The 19,395-nt window shown below is 47.2% G+C and overlaps 1 protein-coding gene across 5 annotated transcripts in view; it reads left to right on the top strand.

The window, feature by feature from the left end:
- PTS (6-pyruvoyltetrahydropterin synthase) overlaps positions 1-19,395 on the top strand; it is a 100,138-nt gene that overhangs the window by 58,061 nt on the left and 22,682 nt on the right. For 4 of the 5 annotated variants that reach the window (XR_015766682.1, XR_015766681.1, XR_003609739.2 and 1 more), the window contains one exon: positions 5,186-5,887. The exons of the other annotated variant lie outside the window; for it this stretch is intronic. The gene's annotated coding sequence lies outside the window, so the exon portion shown is untranslated. Of the gene's footprint in view, positions 1-5,185; positions 5,888-19,395 lie in introns of those variants that run through there. 5 annotated transcript variants of the gene reach the window in all.

Raw genomic sequence — 19,395 nt, 5'->3', positions numbered from 1 at the left:
GAGAGGGAGAAGCAGGTTCCCTGCAGAGCAGGGAGCCCGATGCGGGGCTCGATCCGAGGACCCTGGGATCATGACCTGAGCTGACGTCAGACGCTTAACGACTGAGCCACCCAGGCGCCCCTTTTCTCAGTCTTTCTGGCAAGCTATTTTTGCTGTAAAGGAGCCTGGGGTTGCTGTGGCTGGTGGAGGTGGCGTCACAAGCCCTAGAGGGTGCAATCACGGTGACCTGATGCAGAGCCCGGGAGGCTCTACGAAGGACAGCAGATAATGATGTTGAGTCGCAAGGAGTTTGTTTTAAGTAGTCTGGCTTAAGAAATGACAGTAGCCCGTGGCCAAGCCTTTCCTGGGGGTGTCCTCCTCTTAGGGTGTGTGTTTTTAGCAGGCCATCCTTCCAGGGCAGGGGCCCCAGGAGGCAGGCACTTGTGTGCTGGACTAGCTGACCTCTAGGTCTTTCCCAAGACCCTGTGGACACTGGCAGCGAGGAGACCAGCACTGTGGTGTCACATCTTCCCAACCCACACGTCAGAACACGTGGGTGGGGGATTCAGTAACTCAGTCATCACAAATATTGTGTGCCCGGCATGGTGCTAAGGTCTGGGGACACAGCCGTGAGTCCTTCACAGCTCCCACCTCAGAACGGCCCCCCGTCTGGCTGGGGGACAGACCCACACACGTGTGGTGAGCCCCAGCTACACATGGGGCAATTTGAGCACAGGGGAGAGGTACTCAGCCCAGTGAGAGCCAGAGCGGGCTGCCTGGAGGAGGAACCAAGGCGACTGAGTCTACAAGAATAAACAGGTGTTGGCTCGGCCAGGCAAAGGGGAACATAAAGGTGAGGAGAGGAAAGGTGGATTGCTTTCCTATCTGCACCACCCCGTGTAATAATAATGCAGTAGAAGCAAGCCATATGAAGAAGGGAAAATGACAAAGTGTAGGCCTTTCGACCTTACAGACCCAAGTTTAATCTCCTCTCCTTCGTACAAGGGTCTCAAACTCAGTGTCCAGCTGTCCAATATCTGAGCTGCATGTCCCCTTCATAGTTCCTCCCAGCAGTCGTGGGAACCTGAAATTCCTGGGACTGCAGATGAATGCGTCCTGATAGTCCTCGCCTCACTCAGGGACTGTCGAAAATGTGGGCCCCTTGGTAACCAGTGCAGTGTGCAGAGCATGGTGGGTGCTCATCAGATCCTTTCTTACAGCCATGTGTTAGCACCGACCTGTCAGGGTGATAAGCGGGAACTCGGCAGTTAGAGGCAGTCACCAGTTAGGTGTGCTATTATACTCACAGCCGAACACGGGCCAGGCCAAAAGATAAGGCTGCAAGAGGCCTCCCTGTGTCAGCCACCGGCCTGAGGAGTCAGAGGAGAGCCCTTCCTGGGGAGGGACATCTCTGCTCGTCTCTACTGGGGGTGGGGGAGCTGAAGCCTCTAGAGGGTGAATTCCAACCTGGGCCAGTTTCTGTTCCCCAGCCCTCTGGGGACTAGCCCCAAGGCTCCATTTCCTTCCTCTGCTGCTGGCCTCAGCTTTTTGGGCAGATAATGGGAAGTCCACGGGGGGCAGTGTGCTTTTACGAAAAGCAGCCTTGGAGACAGCTGGACCTGAATTTGAATCTTAGCTCTGCCACTTTAGCTGTGCATCCTTGAACACATCACTTTCTCTGAATCTTGGTTTCGTCATCCATAAAATGGGGTTAATCACATCAATTTTTTTTAATGGCTGTTGTGAAGATCAATGGATAGCACATCTAAAGCACATTCTTCAAACCTTTTATCTCTCTGGGCTGGGTGTAGTGGCTGCATTCATTCATTAAACAATTATTGGTTGTCTGCCTTTTGCTAAGCTTTGTTCTGGGTTCTGGGGAAACAGTAAGGAACAAAATGCCCTGCTTTCATAAAGCTCACTTTATTCTGATAAGGAAGCTAGAAAATAAGTAAGTAAACCAATAAATAAACAGGTTTAATTTCAGATAATGATAAGAGCAACAAAGACAAGGAAACAGGCTGGCGTAGCAGAGGGGGATTTGGTGGGAGGCCTGAGAAGTCTTCAGGGAATGGGTGATATTTAAACCGAGATACGAAGGCTGAGAAGGAGTCTGCCTTTTGCCAGGACCTGGGGAAGAGCATTCTAGGCAGAGAAACAGCAAGGAAGACATGTATTGAGGAGGGAGGGTGCCTGGTACATGCAGGGAAGAAAGAAGGTCCTTGTAGTGGAGCGTCGTGAACCCTGAGGAGCGTGGTATGAGCTGAGCTGGTGAGCTGGAATGAAGGCCATGCATGCTCCCAGACGCTGTGCTGAGGTGTCCCAGGGCCCTGCAGTGAATCCACAGGGGCTCCATGGGGTAGGTTTAATGGTTAAGGCGACGCTTGACATCTGTTGGACTACTACTAGTCAGGATGGTTTGCAGTTTCACCATTAAATTGCTTTACATGCTTTTTGATAACAGCATATCTTCATGAAGCTGGCTTTTTAGTGGTTGCTGTGATAAAAAGCAAGCACCATGGGAACATCAATATAGAATAGGAAACAAGGGTGGTAGTGTCTAATCTGATTCCAAGGTTTGAGGTGCTGTGTAGTACCCAACTAGCACACACATCCCATTAGTAAGTAGTTGGTTATTTAAGAATGCAATAAAAATATGATCCCCCCCATTTTTATGTATTATTTTTCCTAATGGCTATTCGGTTATTAGAACATAAATACTTATTACATTGTTTGGGCCTAACTACTTAATGAACAGACCCTTAGGTGTTTCTTCTGGCCCAGAGGGACTGTGAAATTAATTACTGAACCAGGAAGGGCACTCTGAACAGAGAAGGTTGGAAACTGGGCTAGGGATGCATGCTCAGGGAAATCTTTCGCATTTTAAGCCCTGGGCCTGTTAGTAGGTGTTTGTCTCGCACAGACTCAGGAGCGTGTGTTTGTGTGTGCAGGCAGCCTGTAGGTTTTCTAACTCGGGTGTCCCTGGCCAGCGGGACCATTAGGATCGCCTGGGGGAATTTACAAAACAATAGTTTACTGTCCTCAGCCCTGGATATTCTAATTCAGTGTGTCTGACAGAAGAGTCTGAGTTTAAGAACCTGTGCTCTAATCCGCATTCCTTTAGGCAGCCAGGATAGCTCAGATTTGGGGGTCCTGGTTGTTATCCGGTGTCCCTGGGGACCAGGCTGTGGCCCGGGGCAACTGTGTGGCCTTTCCGGATCTCCTGGCGGGGAAGGGGTGCGGGCACGTGCCGCCCAGAACCCAAGGCCGGGTGGGCGCTGGCAGCACTCATCCCCACATCCCTCCTGGGTGCGCAGCGGCAGTGACCCGAAAGGAAGACTCTTCATCCATAGGAAGTCCCTGTGGGGAATGGCTTCGACCTCCCAGGCCCACTGATCACACACCTCCTCCAGCCGAGCGCCCACTATACCCAAGACGCCAGGAGGGGGTTTTGGGGCGGAGTGGGAGGGGAGTAAGGGGGATGGCTGGGTGCGGCCGGGAGAGGGGCGGCCGAGAGGTGGCAGCAGCCGTCCGCACGCCGCTGACGCCGCGGAGCCTCCCTGCCGGGCGTGGACACGCGGGTGGTTCGGGGACGCGCGGGCGGCTTGGGGACGTGCGGGTGGCTCGGGGACGCGCAGGCAGCTGGGGATGTGCGGGTGGTTCGGGGACGCGCAGGCAGCTGGGGATGTGCGGGTGGTTCGGGGACGCGCGGGTGGCTCGGGGACGCGCGGGCGGCTCGGGGACGCGCGGGTGGTTCGGGGACGCGCGGGTGGCTCGGGGACGCGCGGGTGGCTCGGGGACGCGCGGGCGGCTCGGGGACGTGCGGGCGGCTGGGGATGTGCGGGTGGTTCGGGGACGCGCAGGCAGCTGGGGATGTGCGGGTGGTTCGGGGACGCGCAGGCAGCTGGGGATGTGCGGGTGGTTCGGGGACGCGCGGGTGGCTCGGGGACGCGCGGGCGGCTCGGGGACGTGCGGGCGGCTCGGGGACGTGCGGGTGGCTCGGGGACGCGCGGGCGGCTCGGGGACGTGCGGGCGGCTGGGGATGTGCGGGTGGTTCCGGGAGGCGCGGGCGGCTGGGGATGTGCGGTGGTGCGCACGGCTCGGGGGATGCGGGGGTGGCTCGGGAACGCGGTGGCCCGGGGACGCGCGGGCGGCTCGCGGGACCCGGGAGAGGAGGAGCCGCGGAGAGCGGAGACGGAATCGGGATGCTCCAGGCGGCGGCTTGATGGCATGTTGTGGCCCGGCTTGGTCTCTATACATGATTTGTGGGGGATCAAGAGGCTGAGTTAGATAACACCGAAATGAGCCAGGGCCCTCGGTACACAAATGAGGAGAAACCACGTCCTCAATATGGTGTGATGTGAAGATTTTTTGTTTTTGTTTTTGTTTTTTGGTGTCAACGTGGTGGGGGAGGGAGGTTTAAAAAGAACTCCCTTGCTGGTGTCTAAAATTTCACTATTACAGGTACAGTCTCTTAAGTATTGTTCTCCTCAAAGCTCTGGGAAGGAGCAGTGCATTAGACCTTGAACTCTTGAGGGTACATCAGTGACTTAGTGTCACTTCTTTCCTGGCAAGAGAAGGATTAGCTCAGAGTACACAAGAAACAAAGATGACGGAAGGTCCAGTGGTACTTACTTGCTAATCAAACCTCGGAGACCAGGGCAGGCTCTGGGAATGTCTCAGAACCATTGATGTTGGAGAAAAAGCAGCCCCATATCCACTTTGTGAACGTTTTAGAGAGGATTAATGAGGTACTAGAACAGTGTGATTAATCCAGTGCATTGCATTACTATTACTATTATTATTTTGTAAAAGAGAAAGCACTTGCACTAATACTTTGATACAATATGAAATCAATCTCTCCACTCCCTTTCCTTCTTCCTTCTCTCTTTGAATTAGGGAAACGGTGTGGTATGGCATGATGAACTTCTAAGCCAGAAATCCCTGGATTGGAGATCCCTCTCTGCCACCCCCTTACTGGCTATGTAATTCTGGGAAACAGTCTTTGAATTCTGGAAAAACAAGCCTCAGTGTTCTCATCTGTAACATTGGCAAAATGGTGCCTGTGGATGGTTGTTGTGAGCATCTACTTAGGTAGTGGATGGAAAACACTTGGTGTAGGTATTGACTTCAGGCCTAGGTGCTGTGTGTGTAACAACAGTACCTTGGGGAGTTTCCTCCTGGTTGAATGTTTGTGTCTTTTCAGGGTGCCACCAGCGACTCTGTTGAACAAGGCAGTCCTGACTGAGGACTGACCCATCTTACACTGACACGAGACAGAGTGGGGCGACACTGACCTCAGGTAGAGAGAGCACCACCTTGATACAGGATTCTGCATCTTTTCATGCCAGATTTTAGGAATCTTTTACCAGAGGAAATAGAAAATATCGGTCGGCAGTAAGGTATAAACATCATTGGAAGACTGGTTCTCCACAGGCTTCTTCAAAGAATTTAACATTTGTTTATTTTTATAACAAATTAAAATGCATCCTGCATGTTGTCTAGGGGTATTCAAATATCTTGAGGCAGGCGTGAAGTTTTATTTGTCTTTTAAAGGAAAGTCTCCTGTTCTCCTATGTAATGTGCTTCTAAAAATGTATGTGAACACCAATCAATATTTCTCATTGTTTAGTCAAGAATAAAATGGTATTTTTAGGCTCACAACTGTGTAGGGTATAGACTTTTGTATATTTTTATTTTCCTCTGTTCCCCCTTCCTACCTGAAAGTTTATTAAATATGGGTTTAGGATCTGGGTTATTATTAAATATTTTTTGTTTTTGTATGTCCCTGGTTCCAGAGTATTTTTGACACATAGTCTTTCTTGTAACTGTATTTAAACAATTATTTTAGACCCATCTCTATGTTTAATTGGTTTCACTGCTCACTGCTGGTCCTTTTATATTCTGATTTTCCCATTTTTGAGCTCCTAATTTTAATTTGTTAAAATTAGGAGTTAGAATATATTTTAAAGTGATTTAAAAAAGAATATGTGAGTGACAGCCATTTTGAGCTTTTATTAGCATCTTTTTGTTGTCCCTCTCAAAAACTAAAATTTACCTGTGAGTAAAACTCTTGCGTCTAAATCTTTGTCATGTCAGAACTGTAGACAATACTCTATCATTGTGGAAGAGAAGATGAAGATCAACATGATTTTTATTCCTTTACAGATATCTCTCTTTTTTTTTTTTTTTTGGTCCAGATGTATATGGAAAAATGCTTTTTATTTGTTTATAATTTAAAAGCTTGTCAAGATATTTCTCTCTGGTTACTTTTACCTGGAACCCGGTGAACCCATTTCATTCTTCTCAGGTCCCCTGTTCCCATCCTTGTTTGGAAAGTTTTCTTTAATTATATCTTCAATGATTATATCTTATTTGACAGTTTTGGATTTTTCTTTGGCAATGTAATTCTTAGGCTGAATCTCTATTCCCGGTCTTCCATAGCTATCATTTTATTTTTAAATATCTGTATTTTTTTGAATCTAAGATTGTACTGATTGTAAGAAGCACTATTATTTTATGTACAACTGAGGAAGAAAAAAAATACTGCCAATTAAAAATATGACATGGTGTCGTAATTACCATCCTGTGAAATTTGTAAATTAGTTGCACCAGGCCCTTTCCTGTTTTAAAATGTTGCATCTATTTTGGGGAATTTGGCAGTTTCTCCTGCATTCAATTGCATTGCTGGCATGTGGCAGGCAGTCCATTTTGCATGCCTCTCTGTTACAGAACATCACAGAGTTCACATTACTTCGAGAGAATGTTTCTCTTTCCTAGATCCGTAAAGTTCTTGGTTTTTCTTTAAAAAGAAAAAAAAAGAGCAATTGTAGTCATTGCTCCAATATTTGTTTCAATAATATCAAATTACCTCTTGCTGCTTTAATCCCATGCCTTTCTGCATACACAATATCTTCTTGTTTCAATGCCAATCATAGTGTAATCTTTTAAAAGACATTTCAAATAGCAGTTAAACTCACATGTAATCACAAGGATGTACATAACTCAATTAAAGTGCTTACAACATGAACAGCTGAGACCAAGTTTGCCCACGGCCAGGAGTTGCTAGCCTCACCATGACAGCTCCCTGCTCCAAATGATTGCAAGGTGCCACTGACTGTAAGACTTAACCTGATTTCCACAGTGTTAACATGTGGAAAAATGGATGTCTTAGAGTCAGTGGAACAGGGTAGTTCAATTTTTTTGTTCCCTTCTCTGCACTTTGAAAGTGTTTCTTGAGTTTGCCATCCATTATTCTTGTTTGACTTTCTGCCATCTGATTTCCACTCATTTACTGCTTTATATATGGTGTTTAATTATTATTTAATACTTCTATTTTCTTGGAAATTTTTTAAAAGTCAAAAGCAGCTTCCTTTCCATCTGTTCTTAGGAGACCATTGGTCAAATTCTCCTTTATAGGCTTGAAGCCACTTGATATTTACCATGCAACTGAATTCTAGACAATAAAAATGTAAACCCAAGTGATGTGTGTGATTTATAGGACTTCCCCACAGGAATGTTCAAAGAGCTTTCATTCATGCTTTTTTCCCCCCATTCCAGCTGAGTGCCAGGAAATGACAAGGACAACCTTGGAGGCAACATGATGAAGACAGCAGAACTTTTGTTAGCGTGGGTGTCCAGGGGTAGAGAGCTCTTGAACTGGGAACCTTTGCCTTGGGCTGTTTTGTAAGTGACAGATCCACTTTTATTATATTCCATCCAGTCTACAAATATTAAATGTGTTTATACAACAGCTGAAGTTACCTTGATAACATATTCTGAAACCACTAGGTATTTTTTCTAAAAGACTTCTATAAGAACTTCTCTGAATTGTGCTTTCTTAATTATTTACTGCTGCTGCTAAAAGAAGAGTAACTTCGACAATGAAACTATCTCAAACGAGGTAATGAGGTTATTATTGGATTTCAACACTCCCATCATTTCTGCCAAAAAAAAAAGTTTCAGAATACAGTCTTTCCCGTGGGTGTGTGGTGTTCTGATTTGCCAAGACATTCGTTAAAAGAGAACTCTCACAAGCAAGGGGCTGAAACTTGGGCAGATAATAACAGAATATTGCTTAATACTGTTTTGGATGAGCTATTTTAAAAACTCCACTCTTAAAATTTTAACAGCAGTTAGCTGTTTCTTGTGTTCTAAGAGTTCTGTCTCATTGTTTATTTTAAAAGAATCACAATTAGGCTTAGCATAACCAAAGGAGCCCTCCCCTGCTGTTACATTTGTTAAGAACTAAAATGTCATCTGTGGTGGCAGTCTTTGAAACTTATCTGTTTATTTCAGCTTGTTTTCCATATGATTTTCAGTTTCAACTTCACAGGGCCACATTACATTTTTCATATTATAGATGCCAATTTCCTAAAATTTTCTTCTGGTTTCTAGAGCAAATCATCTTCAGGGTGTGCTCTTTTTCTTAGTCTTCTGGGTGATGCTCTAGTTCCTGAATGTGGCATTGTTTTTCTGTAGGCCCCATGAGGATCCCGCCTCCGCTCCTACGCTCTTCACTTTACTTACCTTTAAGCAAGTAGAGCTCTATGGAGACTTGGTGCTTACTAACAGAGAGGAAGTGTGGGTTGTCCTTGGCTTTGCTTATGGCCCTAAATTTTAGATCTGTAGCTGGAGAGCCAGTTGAGGTGCATAGCTCCTCTGTACTTCCTCTGTAGGTGCATAGCTCCTCTGTAGTTCCCAAGATAGGATTCATCTTTTATAGCCCTGCTGAACTGATGTGGGATCTCCTCCTACTTCTGCCTATAACATTCAGGACTGGTGGAGTATGTCAAAATCTTACTCGCCAGCACATACTGCCTTCATCCTGCCTACAAAGCATCATACATGGAAAAAAATACCTTCCAAAATGTGATGTGCCATTGCTAGTTCTCTTCTGCTTCCTGCTCCATGCCTTCCCAGGAGTGGTATTCTGTGAAAGGATGTGGGTATATTGGGGAAGATGCAATAGTTCTCTGGCCCATCCCCAAAATAGCACCCAGAGCAAAGAGCCAGATTTTTGTTTGCTCTGGTCCTGGGTCTCTGAGCTGGTGGTGGAAAGTAGGAGAAAGGTGAAGTCTTCATTTTTCAGGTGGATGAGGCTGCTCTGTTTACAAGATGAAACATAGATTGTTTGTCTCAATGCAGCTCAGCTTCATTACCTTTATTTAGTTAATAGAAATTCCTTCTAGATGCTGGTAACAGATTGTTGATTAGTCTTCGTTTTCAATGTTGTGAATTTTGTTTTTTTTCTGTGTCATAAGTAAATTTAGAGATACTTCATCAGGAGTGTTTAGCCAGATGCCATTTTAAACTCAAAGTGTACCTGAATTCATTTTATTTTTAAAAATTAGGTCTAGAGATTAGTTCAGTTCACTTATTTATAATGTTCTGTTTGCCTTAAAGCACTTCATGAAGCATCCACTGTGTCCAAAGTTGTCTTCAGATAATTTTCTAAATTCTGTCCCATGGGCCTTTGGGGGAGGCAGGGGTGAACTTCTTTGGTAGCATGTAGCCATGTCAAATGGTCATCAAAGGGTGGGTTATTGTTCTGACCTGGGGTCTTTTTTTTTAATTTAATTTTATTATGTTAGTCACCATACATTACATCATTAGTTTTTTTTTAAATAATTGTTTTTTTTTGTTGTTGTTTTTGTTTTTTTTAAAGATTTTATTTATTTATTTATTTGAGGAAGAGAATGAGAGAGAGAGAGAGAGAGAGCACATGAAAGAGGGGAGGGTCAGAGGGAGAAGCAGACTCCCTGCCAAGCAGGGAACCCAATGCGGGACCCAATCCCGGGACTCCAGGATCATGACCTGAGCCGAAGGCAGTCGCCTAACCAACTGAGCCACCCAGGTGCCCAATTACATCATTAGTTTTTGATGTAGTGTTCCATGATTCATTGTTTGTGTATAACACCCAGTGCTCCATTCAATACGTGCCCTTAACACCCATCACCAGGCTAACCCATCCCCCCACCCCCTCCCCTCTAGAACCCTCAGTTTGTTTCTCAGAGTCCGTAGTCTCTCATGGTTCATCTCTCCCTCCGATTTCCCCCCCTTCATTTTCCCCTTCCTATTATCTTCTTCTTCTTCTTTTTTTTTTTAACATTTAATGTATTATTTGTTTCAGAGGTACAGGTCTGTGATTCATCAGTCTTACACAATTCACAGTGCTCACCATAGCACATACCCTCCCCAATGTCTATCACCCAGCCACCCCATCCCTCCCACCCCCCACCACTCCAGCAACCCTGTTTATTTCCTGAGATTAAGAATTCCTCATATCAGTGAGATCATATGATACTTGTCTTTCTCTGATTGACTTATTTCTCTTAGCATAATACCCTCTAGTTCTATCCACGTCATTGCAAATGGCAAGATTTCCTTTTTTTGATGGCTGCATAATATTCCATTGTATATATATACACCACATCTTCTTTATCCATTCATCTGTTGATGGACATCTTGGCTCTTTCCATAGTTTGGCTATTGTGGACATTGCTGGATAAACATTGGGGTGCACGTACCCCTTTGGATCACTATATTTGTATCTTTGGGGTAAATACCCAGTAGTGCAGTTGCTGGGTCGTAGGGTAGTTCTATTTTCAACGTTTTGAGGAATCTCCCTACCTTTTACCAGAGTGGCTGCACCAGCTTGCATTCCCACCAACAGTTTAGGAGGGTTCCCCTTTCTCCGCATCCTCGCCAACATCTGTCTGACCTGGGGGTCTTATACAAAGTTCTTTTGGCTGTTAATAACAGAAACCAACTACAGCCAATTGTAAGATGGTAGGGGAGAAGGCAGAAAGAAAGAAAAGAAAAGGGAAAAAATAGAGTATATTGTGTTGCAGCGGGATCCTACAGAATCTAAGCACAGTTGGGCCTTTTAAGAGTTGGGACTAGGAGCTCCTGAAGCTGTTAGGAACCTAGACCCATCATTCACTCTCTTCCTCTGCTTCCCTCCAAAAGAAACATTAATTGTAAACAAAGTCCTGTTCAGGATGTACCTGTGACTTTGCTTCTCCATATGCTTGGAATGAAATGGATGCCTTATAGCTCCTGAGTTTTCCTCTTCTCCATTCATGTAACCCAGCTCAGATGGATGGATGCCTCTCCCTGGAGCCTGCCCTAATTCCACACTCCAGGGAAAGAGAGCCTGGCCTGGGTCAGGTGACCCCACTGGTCCAATCAACAGTGGTTGATTATGTGAAGGCAAGTGCATATGTATGTGAAGTTACAGGCAGGACTGCTGGCTCCACCTAAGGGTGGGAGGCAGTTCCCAGAGAAAGAGGCTCTTTGTGATCTGGGCAGATTCTCTAAAGGTGCCTCCCACTCTTGGCATTTGGAATAAAGCCCATTAGCTCCTGTCCTGAGGGGAGCTGGAATGCCCAGCCATGATCCTTCTCTCAGGCCAGTGAGTTACTTGGGTGGAAGGGAGCGTCAGTCTTCCCATTGAGCTGTGGGCCTCGGGGCTCCTGTGAAGAGCTGTGAGTCATGTATAAGGCCGCACACCTGCATCTCCAGCTGCCTCCCATTACCTTTTCCCTGGCATTTTTCCCACTCCCCTCCAATCAGAAAGACTTTTTAATATGAAATCCACATTTTGCAAACTTCCTTTCTAGCAGTGACTTTATTTGGAAACTAAACTCCCTTTAGTGCAAAGGCAGGACCAGTCACGACTGGACACAGCACACCTGGCACCATTGCTTTTTCCTGTGGAGGTAGAAGTGGAAATATGTTTCTCATGGACGCACTCAGTGGAATCCAGCCACGTTAGCAGTGTAGGAGAGCACTGGGCTAAGACTCAGAAGTCCTGGGTTTTATTCCTGAACACCGTCTTTTATATAAAACTTCCAGACTTTGGGCAATCTTATCAATGGACCCAAATCTCACTTTTTAAAGATTTTCAAATGGGGATAATAATACTTTGTTTACCATTTAGCAAGTGCTTTAAATATGATCAAATATCTCTAACTATAAGGCATTCTTTATTGACTGACATTGTGTGGACTGTTCATAACTTTCCAACAATATTCAAGTGGTCAGGAGAGATTTGTAGCACGACCTCAGGAGAGTTGGGATCTTAGGGCAGCTGAACAATTCACCTGATGGCATTGGTAAGCTGGAGGTAGCACTGGGGCTCAGCATAACACTGTGGACCCTGCCCTCCCCCACCTGCAGGCTCTCATGGGAACGCAGATCTTCTCCACGTCCCTGTTCGCTCTAGCAGACCCTCCCGTCCTAGCTTGCAGTTGACCCATCCTGATGTGAGACTGTAGTAACCCTCCTGACCCCAGCCCACAGGACAGGTTCATCTGTGCGCATCCTGGACAATACTTTGGAGCTAGAAGGGCCGATGGGTTTGTCAGACTCCTCGGAGGTCAGACCCAGCTGCTCTTTCTCCTCTTCCTTCAGAGTGCACATACTGCAGAGTGTTGTGAGTAAGATGGGGACCAGGGTAGGCAGGGGACTCAGTGAACATTAAGCAAGGCAAATCCAGTGGGCGATTTTCTCTCTCTGTGCCTTCCAAGGGACTTTGTGAGGATGAATTAGGGTTAAATTAAATGACAAAACCGAAAGAAACAAGGCCTTGCTTCCTTTCCTTGGTTTTGTGCTGCAGAGGGAATGTGACATGAAAAGCAAAAGGGTCGCAGATCCTTGCAAGCAGTCCTGTAGGCTGGACATGGTTATTGTCGCTGCTATACGGCTGAGGGCTCCGGAGCTCAGGGACGCGAGCCTGAGGAGACATGGTTAGTAGATGGAGTCAGAATTGGAACCTGACTCCAGATTTCTTCCTCGTAACAAGCACATGCTCAACTAACAATGATTATATTATTAAAGAGTTTGGAACTAAACATTTGTTGTCTGACATGTGCCATACCTTGTACTAGGTGTTTTGTAGACATCCTCTTGTTTGAACCTCAGAACAACCCTGTAAGTTACATATCATCTTCTCTATTTTACGGATGAGGTCATCGAAATTAGAAAGGTAGTGATTCAGCCAAGGATCCACAGCTAACAGTTCTAAGATCAGACCTTGCGTCCTGATTTGTCTCACGTTGAAGACTCGTGTAGATTGCTTTTGACAGTTGTGGCTTATTTGACAGGTAGGAGGGACTCCATAAAAACTTTTTGATGTATCTGTTTGGGGGAGAGGGAGAACAGCACCCAGAGGGCTGGGAAGCAGCCTCCCACTCTCCATTTGCCCTCAGAGGACAGGCTGGGATAGGAGCAGCGGTTCAGAGAGAGAATGGCCAAGTCAGAAAGTGACTTTGATGGGCAGACATTACCAAGTGGTGCTTGCCTATCCTCTGCCTTGTGAAGCAGGCCATGCAGGGTCTAGAGGAGCTGTAGGCTTCTATGCCCTCCTCAGGAGTGAAAAACAACATTTTTTGTGTGCTCTAGGGGGTTGAGAATGAGCTGGCCACAGCAGGTGTGAATACGGTGGATGGGGAATGAATGAGATCTCTTCATGGCTGGGGGTGGAGCACGGGCTTCCACCCCAGTCTCCACGAAAAAGATCTTGGTAGGACCCAAACCCACCAGTCGCCTTGTCTCCTGCCAGACCTAGGAGACCTGCCACCTGCCACAAATCTCTGCCTTTGCCACGTGTGGGTCCAGGTCGCTGAGGTAAAGTGTAAATCCTGCCTTTAATACAGAAGCCTGGCAATGGGGAGCATGCTGATGAGAAAGTGGGATTGGACTGGGGGTGCTGCAGGGAGCTAGCTCGAAGTCCCAAGTGACACGACTGTGGTGGTGACATGAGTGTGGGGCTTGTCCCCTCTCTTGCTGAGGACCCTCACCTTCCCAGGCCTTGCTCAGCAGGGTGAGGAAACCCTAGAGGAGGTGTGAAGACTGAGGCCAGAGATTTTGTTTATCTATTTTAAAGACTGATTGACTGATTGATTTGAATGGGGGAGGGGGTTTTGGGAGGGGCAAAGGGAGAGAGAATCTCCAGCAGACTCCCCGCTGAGCAAGGAGCCCCGTGCGGGGCTCGATCCCACGACCCTGTGATCATGACCTGAGCTGAAATCAAAGGTCAGATGCTTAACCGACTGAGCCCCCCAGACCCCGCGAGTCCAGAGACTTTAAATACAGCTGTTCCAGCATGGGACTGGCTGCTTAGGCTGCTGTCCCTTCCAGCCAGGTGAGCTGCAGCCTCACAGCCTGGGATGCTCCCAGTGTCGCCGTGGGAGAACAGTGACACCAGTTTGCACCCTCCGCATCTCTCAGCACGGGCACTAAGATGGGTCCTTTTTATGGTGGTGGAGATTGAGCCAAGAGAAAAACTCTGCCGAAGTCCCTGGTCTCCCAGTAGCAGTGTTGGCCTGCTTTCTTTTGCTCTGTGGGAAAACACAGAGCCCCTCCACCTCACGTCACACCGGCTCTTCCAGCTTCAAAGCTCACGTTGTCCATCTTGATGGAAAATTTGCAGATTTTACACAGTTACAGGAAAAAAGAAACCCACGACACATGCTTCATTGTTTATATAGCTGGTTTCATAGATTTTGGATAGTACTATTAAGTTTTCAACAAGTACCAAAATTCTTTTTTCTCTTTTTCTCTGAGACTGGGGGAAGGGGCTTTGCAGAACAAGGGTCCCTTCATCCATCTTTATCATTGCTTATAATTTCATTTTTGATTAATTTCAGACTTAAGAAAAAAGTTGCAATAGCAGTACAAAATTCCCATATACCCCCTCACCCAGATTTCCCCAAATACTAATATACATAACTTGGAGTACAATGATCAAAAGTAGGAAATTAACATTGACACAGTACTGGAATCTACAGACTTAATTCAAATTTTGCCAGTTTTCCCACTCATGCCCTGCGTTGGGCCCAGGATCCAATCCAGGGTCACACGTTGCATTTACTATCCTGTCTCCTTAATCTCCTTTCATCTGGGACAGTTCTTCAGTTTTCATTTGTCTCTCATGACCTTTTCCCTGTTGAAAAGTTACTTGCTAGTTATCTTCTAGAATGTTCTTAATTTGGGCTTATATGTTGTTTCCTTGTGATTTAAATCCAGGCGATGCATTTCTGGCAAAAATACCATGGATGTGACGTTGTGTCCCTCTCAACGCATCCTATCAGGAGGCACACGACCTCTGTCTCCTACCAGTGGTGTCATCTGTGTTCTCTCGTACCAGGTAGCGAGGGCCAGGTTTCTCTGCTGTAAAGTTACCTTTGAATGAATTTTTACCTTTGTAATGAAAAAGTATTTTGTGGGGGAGATTCTTTAAATCATCCTGTTTCTCATTGTATCTTAGCCCACTGATTTTGGGATTCAGTAATGATCCTGCCTGAAACAATTATTGCTGGGGAGTTTAATTCACTTACAAATGTCAAGACGGTACAATTACAAGGCAAAAATAAAAGAGCCTTCTAGGCACACAGGCAGGACTGGAACTCTTCTCACACCTCTCTGTTTGCTTGCTTGTCTTCATAGTTTCGTCTCACTTAGCATACCTCCGTCAGCTGTTAGGTACATAAAATGTTGAATGTCACATCTGCACCACTGTTGTTTGCTTTTAGGAGGCATGATATTTCAACCGATGCTTCTATCCTTCTATCTGATTCATTCTTGTGTTTCAGAGCAAACAGTCCCTTTGGAGCTCAGAGCTGCCTTCTAAATTTGATCTGAACTTAAGCTCTGTCTCCCTCTATTTAGACTGAAGATATGTGGCATTATTCTGTGTGCCCCAGTGATTCTAATTTCTACTCAGGACCAGCCTTTTCCTTGGTGAATGACTCAGCATTTTACAATCTGACATTTTAAGAGAACCACTTTGCGATTAAACTGAAGCCATATATTAAAGTTAAACCCCGAAGCCAGCGTGAGTCCCACAAAGGTTAGACAAAGATAAGACAATTTGTCATACCTACGCCTACGAAGTGCACAGCAGAAATGAAATGAGATTCCAGAACCAGACTGGGCCAGGGCCCCTGACTACAAGGTCTCACGGAGACAGACTCTTCTCCGGTGGCTGTCGCTCTGCCTTCCGACAGAGCCCGTCTCGGCCGTGCTGATGGACCGGGTGGAGGGCTTCTGTGCTCCAGACCCGAGGCCCGAGTTAGGACAGCGTATTTAAAGGAGGCTTAAAAGTTGAACGTCTAAATTGGGGAAGTTGTAAATTTGAAGCAAGTTATTGGTTTTTGTTTTGTACCCACGAAGAATTGATGAAAAGAAAGCCATCTGTATGAGCACCTTGCAGCAGGCAGGTTGTCAGTCGGCTGATTGTACTTCCCTCATCATTTATTTCAGGCAGCACGGAAGTGCTGATGCCTTTTCTGCCCACAGAAATGCCGGCCGGCCGGCCGGGAGGGGCGGCCGAACACAGCAGCAGAAACAGCTTGGTGCCTTAGTGTACACCTTGTCTGTCTGGGATCTACCGGCTCAGTAGCCGCCACCCAGCCCGCATTCCTTGTTAGCCTCGCTCTGTCTCGCTCTCCCGGAGGCTGGGAGGGGAGGAGGAGGCAAGGAGCCAGAGGAAGGGGAAAGAGAAGAGAGGGGTGTGAATGCAGAGCAGGAGGGAAGGGGCAGGGGAAGACAAGCTCTTTCTGTCTCCATCCCTTCCCAGTGGCCTGCCATCTTCATCCTGAGACCTTCTGGCTCATAATACCTCCAGCGAGGCCCGGGCGCGCCACCTCTCCCAGCACACTGCACACTCGGTTGCTCCTTACCACCACACCTAGCCCTCAGGGCTCTCTCTTCCACCGGCTTCCAGAGCACTGCACTCTCACTTACAATCTATATCATTCATTCATTCATCCATCAATCATTTATTGGTGCCTCTGCTAAGCCAGGCCAGGAGTCGTACTAAGTACTGGGTATATAAAAATAAATTAAGCACAGTTCTTACCCTTAGGGAGCTCCTGGTTTCGTGGGGAGAGAAGTTTTTAAGTAGATCATCATAGTGCAATCGTAAGATACCATTTAGTACACGCACGTGTCCTTCTGAATACTTTACATGCTCTACTCATTGAACCTTTGTGACAACCCTGCGGAGTAAGTGCTGTTATATCCCTTTTACGGTAGATGAAGCACAGAGAGGTTAAATAATTTACCTAAGGTCACACAGTTACTAAGGGACAGAGTCAGGATTTGAATTCAGAGGCACCGGCTTCAGAGGTAGGGCTTGGGACCAATATATTTCACGGCCTCTCCGTGAGTCAGGTACGGTAATGGGGCTCCGAGTGTCGCCGGCACACACAGCCGGGCCTGGTGGAAGTGGCAGGGGTGGAGGCCGGGACAGGACTTGGTTTGGTGATGGGGAGGAGGTAGCTTAGTGATCTGGGCAGCCTGGCGTTCCTTCCCTCCCTCCTTTTCTTCTGCCTTCCACATTCAGTAAGCACGTATTAGTAAGCAAGTGTGCCAGGCATTGTGCTAGGTGCTGGGGGTACAAGGATGGAACTAGTCCAGCCGGGGATATGCCAGCACATGGTGTGGCCAGGGCTCTTCCTGAGGAGGATGGATGTGGGGTCGTGGCAGGAGCAGTGGGGGAAGACTTCGTGGAAGGACAGGGGGCACATTGTGTGGGTCGAGGGGGCAGGCAGATCTGGTGTGAGCTGCTTGGTGACACACAAGTACAAGTGTCTAATCATGTCACTTCTACTTCTGAGTCCCCGGCAGCCAGGGTTGACCAGACATCTAAAATCCAGTCATCATTTGGGCCAACACTCTCTGTCCAGTGGCCTTCAGGACACTGGAACCGATGTGGGTCTCAGTCTGTGGTTTCCTCACAGCCCGCCTTTCTCCATCAGTGTGGCACGGTCCCTGCTTCCTGGGAAGGCCAGCCTGGTCCCTCGGAGGACGAGCAGCGTTGCAGGTGGCCACAGTCCCGTCACATCACGCTGCGGCTCCCACGGCGGCAGCCTGGTGCCTGAACTTCCCCCAGGCCCCGCATGGCCACTGACAAGCTGCCAGATCTCAGCCTTCACCAACAGGTGGCCACTGAGCCAAATCCTCCTGTGCCACCTTTGAACGGAAACTTAAAACTGTGTTGACTGCCCCTGGTGGTAGGGGAGCCCTAGGATTTAGGAATGGCTGGTTACCTCTCAGAGGGGGAGAAGTTCTCTCTTCCTCTCCAGTGACTCTAGAGTAGCCTGACCATCAAGTATCCTGATTACAGTTACAGGAGCGTTCCAGGCAGGGCAGACGCTGTGAGCAAAGACACAGAGGTGTCACTGTGTTGGGTCTGTTGACAGAATGCACCATGGCTTGGGATGTCAGTGGGAGACTGGGGCAGGGCGATGGAGGTTGGGCTACGTGGTGAGGGGCCTTGACGGCTCAGCTAGTAGGGAAAAACCAGCTTTCACCTGAAGCAGAGTAGTGATGTGACCAGGTCTGGAGTTTAGAAAGATCCATGCGTGGGTGTGGGGGGGTGTGGGGGGTGTGCAGTAACAGGCTACTAAGAACAACTTAACCTACTGCATAACCCCCCCAGGGTGGCCTGGGGCTGCTGCTGTCCTGTCCGCTCACTGAATGATGTGCCGTGTGGGGCAATATCGCTCACAGGCACACAGCCAGCTACTTTCCCACTTCACTGTGGCTCTTAATCCAGGCAAAGTAAGAGCAGGGTGGGGAGATTATAGCCCATGTCCCAGGGGATAGGTGGGCAGCAGAAACCAGTCAGTCGGTGACAAAATTAATTTTGTATCCCGTCCTTGGGAAATAAAAAAGAACGGGCCATGGAAGACTCTTCTGACCAGGCTCGTTAGCAGAAGTGCCGGAGAGATTAGACCAAAGGTTTCTCATTTCCCATGATCCCAGCCAGATCCGGTTTCAAGGACTCAGAGCTTCCTCTCTGAGCCAAGAAGATACCCCACTGCCCCCAGTCCTCAAATGGCTCTAAAACCGGAGGGACTGCAAAGGACGCTAGCGTCCTACAAGCCAGAGCCAGGTAATGAGGTGCGAGGGAAAAGTGCCTAGCCGTGACATTAAGTGGGATTTATTTTCTTCATCTCAGGTTCCCTATTGTATGGCACGCTCCTTCCCCACCTGCAAACACAGCCATATTTTAGGATACAACTCTGAGGGTTTCAGGGCTGTCTGAGAAATAATGACCCCGTGTGCTGTCACTGCATAGATGTGCCCTTTCCAAATACACAAAACAGGAAGGTGACCTGCCGATTCAGTGGAAGGCAATAAACCACACATTCGATTAGAATGACATAGATTTAATCACAATTGTCTAATGGTAGTTGAGATTTCTTATTTAATCAGTAATGAGACGACCCAGCAATTAATGTTCCTCGAATCGCGGCTGCCCTTACTGGTGCAGAGTTGATTTTAAACTAATCTTTCTATTTTATATTCTCTTCCGATTTCTGGAGCTAATAAAGGTGCTCTAATGAGTTGTATTAAAACATCAAATTCTTCTTTTGTTGCACTCGCAAGTTTATCGTGATT

This window comes from Eumetopias jubatus, unplaced genomic scaffold, assembly GCF_037043125.1.
Source record: "Eumetopias jubatus isolate StellerSeaLion01/CBP00866 unplaced genomic scaffold, mEumJub1_p1.0 scaffold_13, whole genome shotgun sequence".
In the NCBI taxonomy this organism is placed as follows: Eukaryota; Metazoa; Chordata; class Mammalia; order Carnivora; family Otariidae; genus Eumetopias; species Eumetopias jubatus.
Note: the sequence above shows the minus strand (reverse complement) of the source record. Positions and strands in the feature narration are given on the sequence as shown.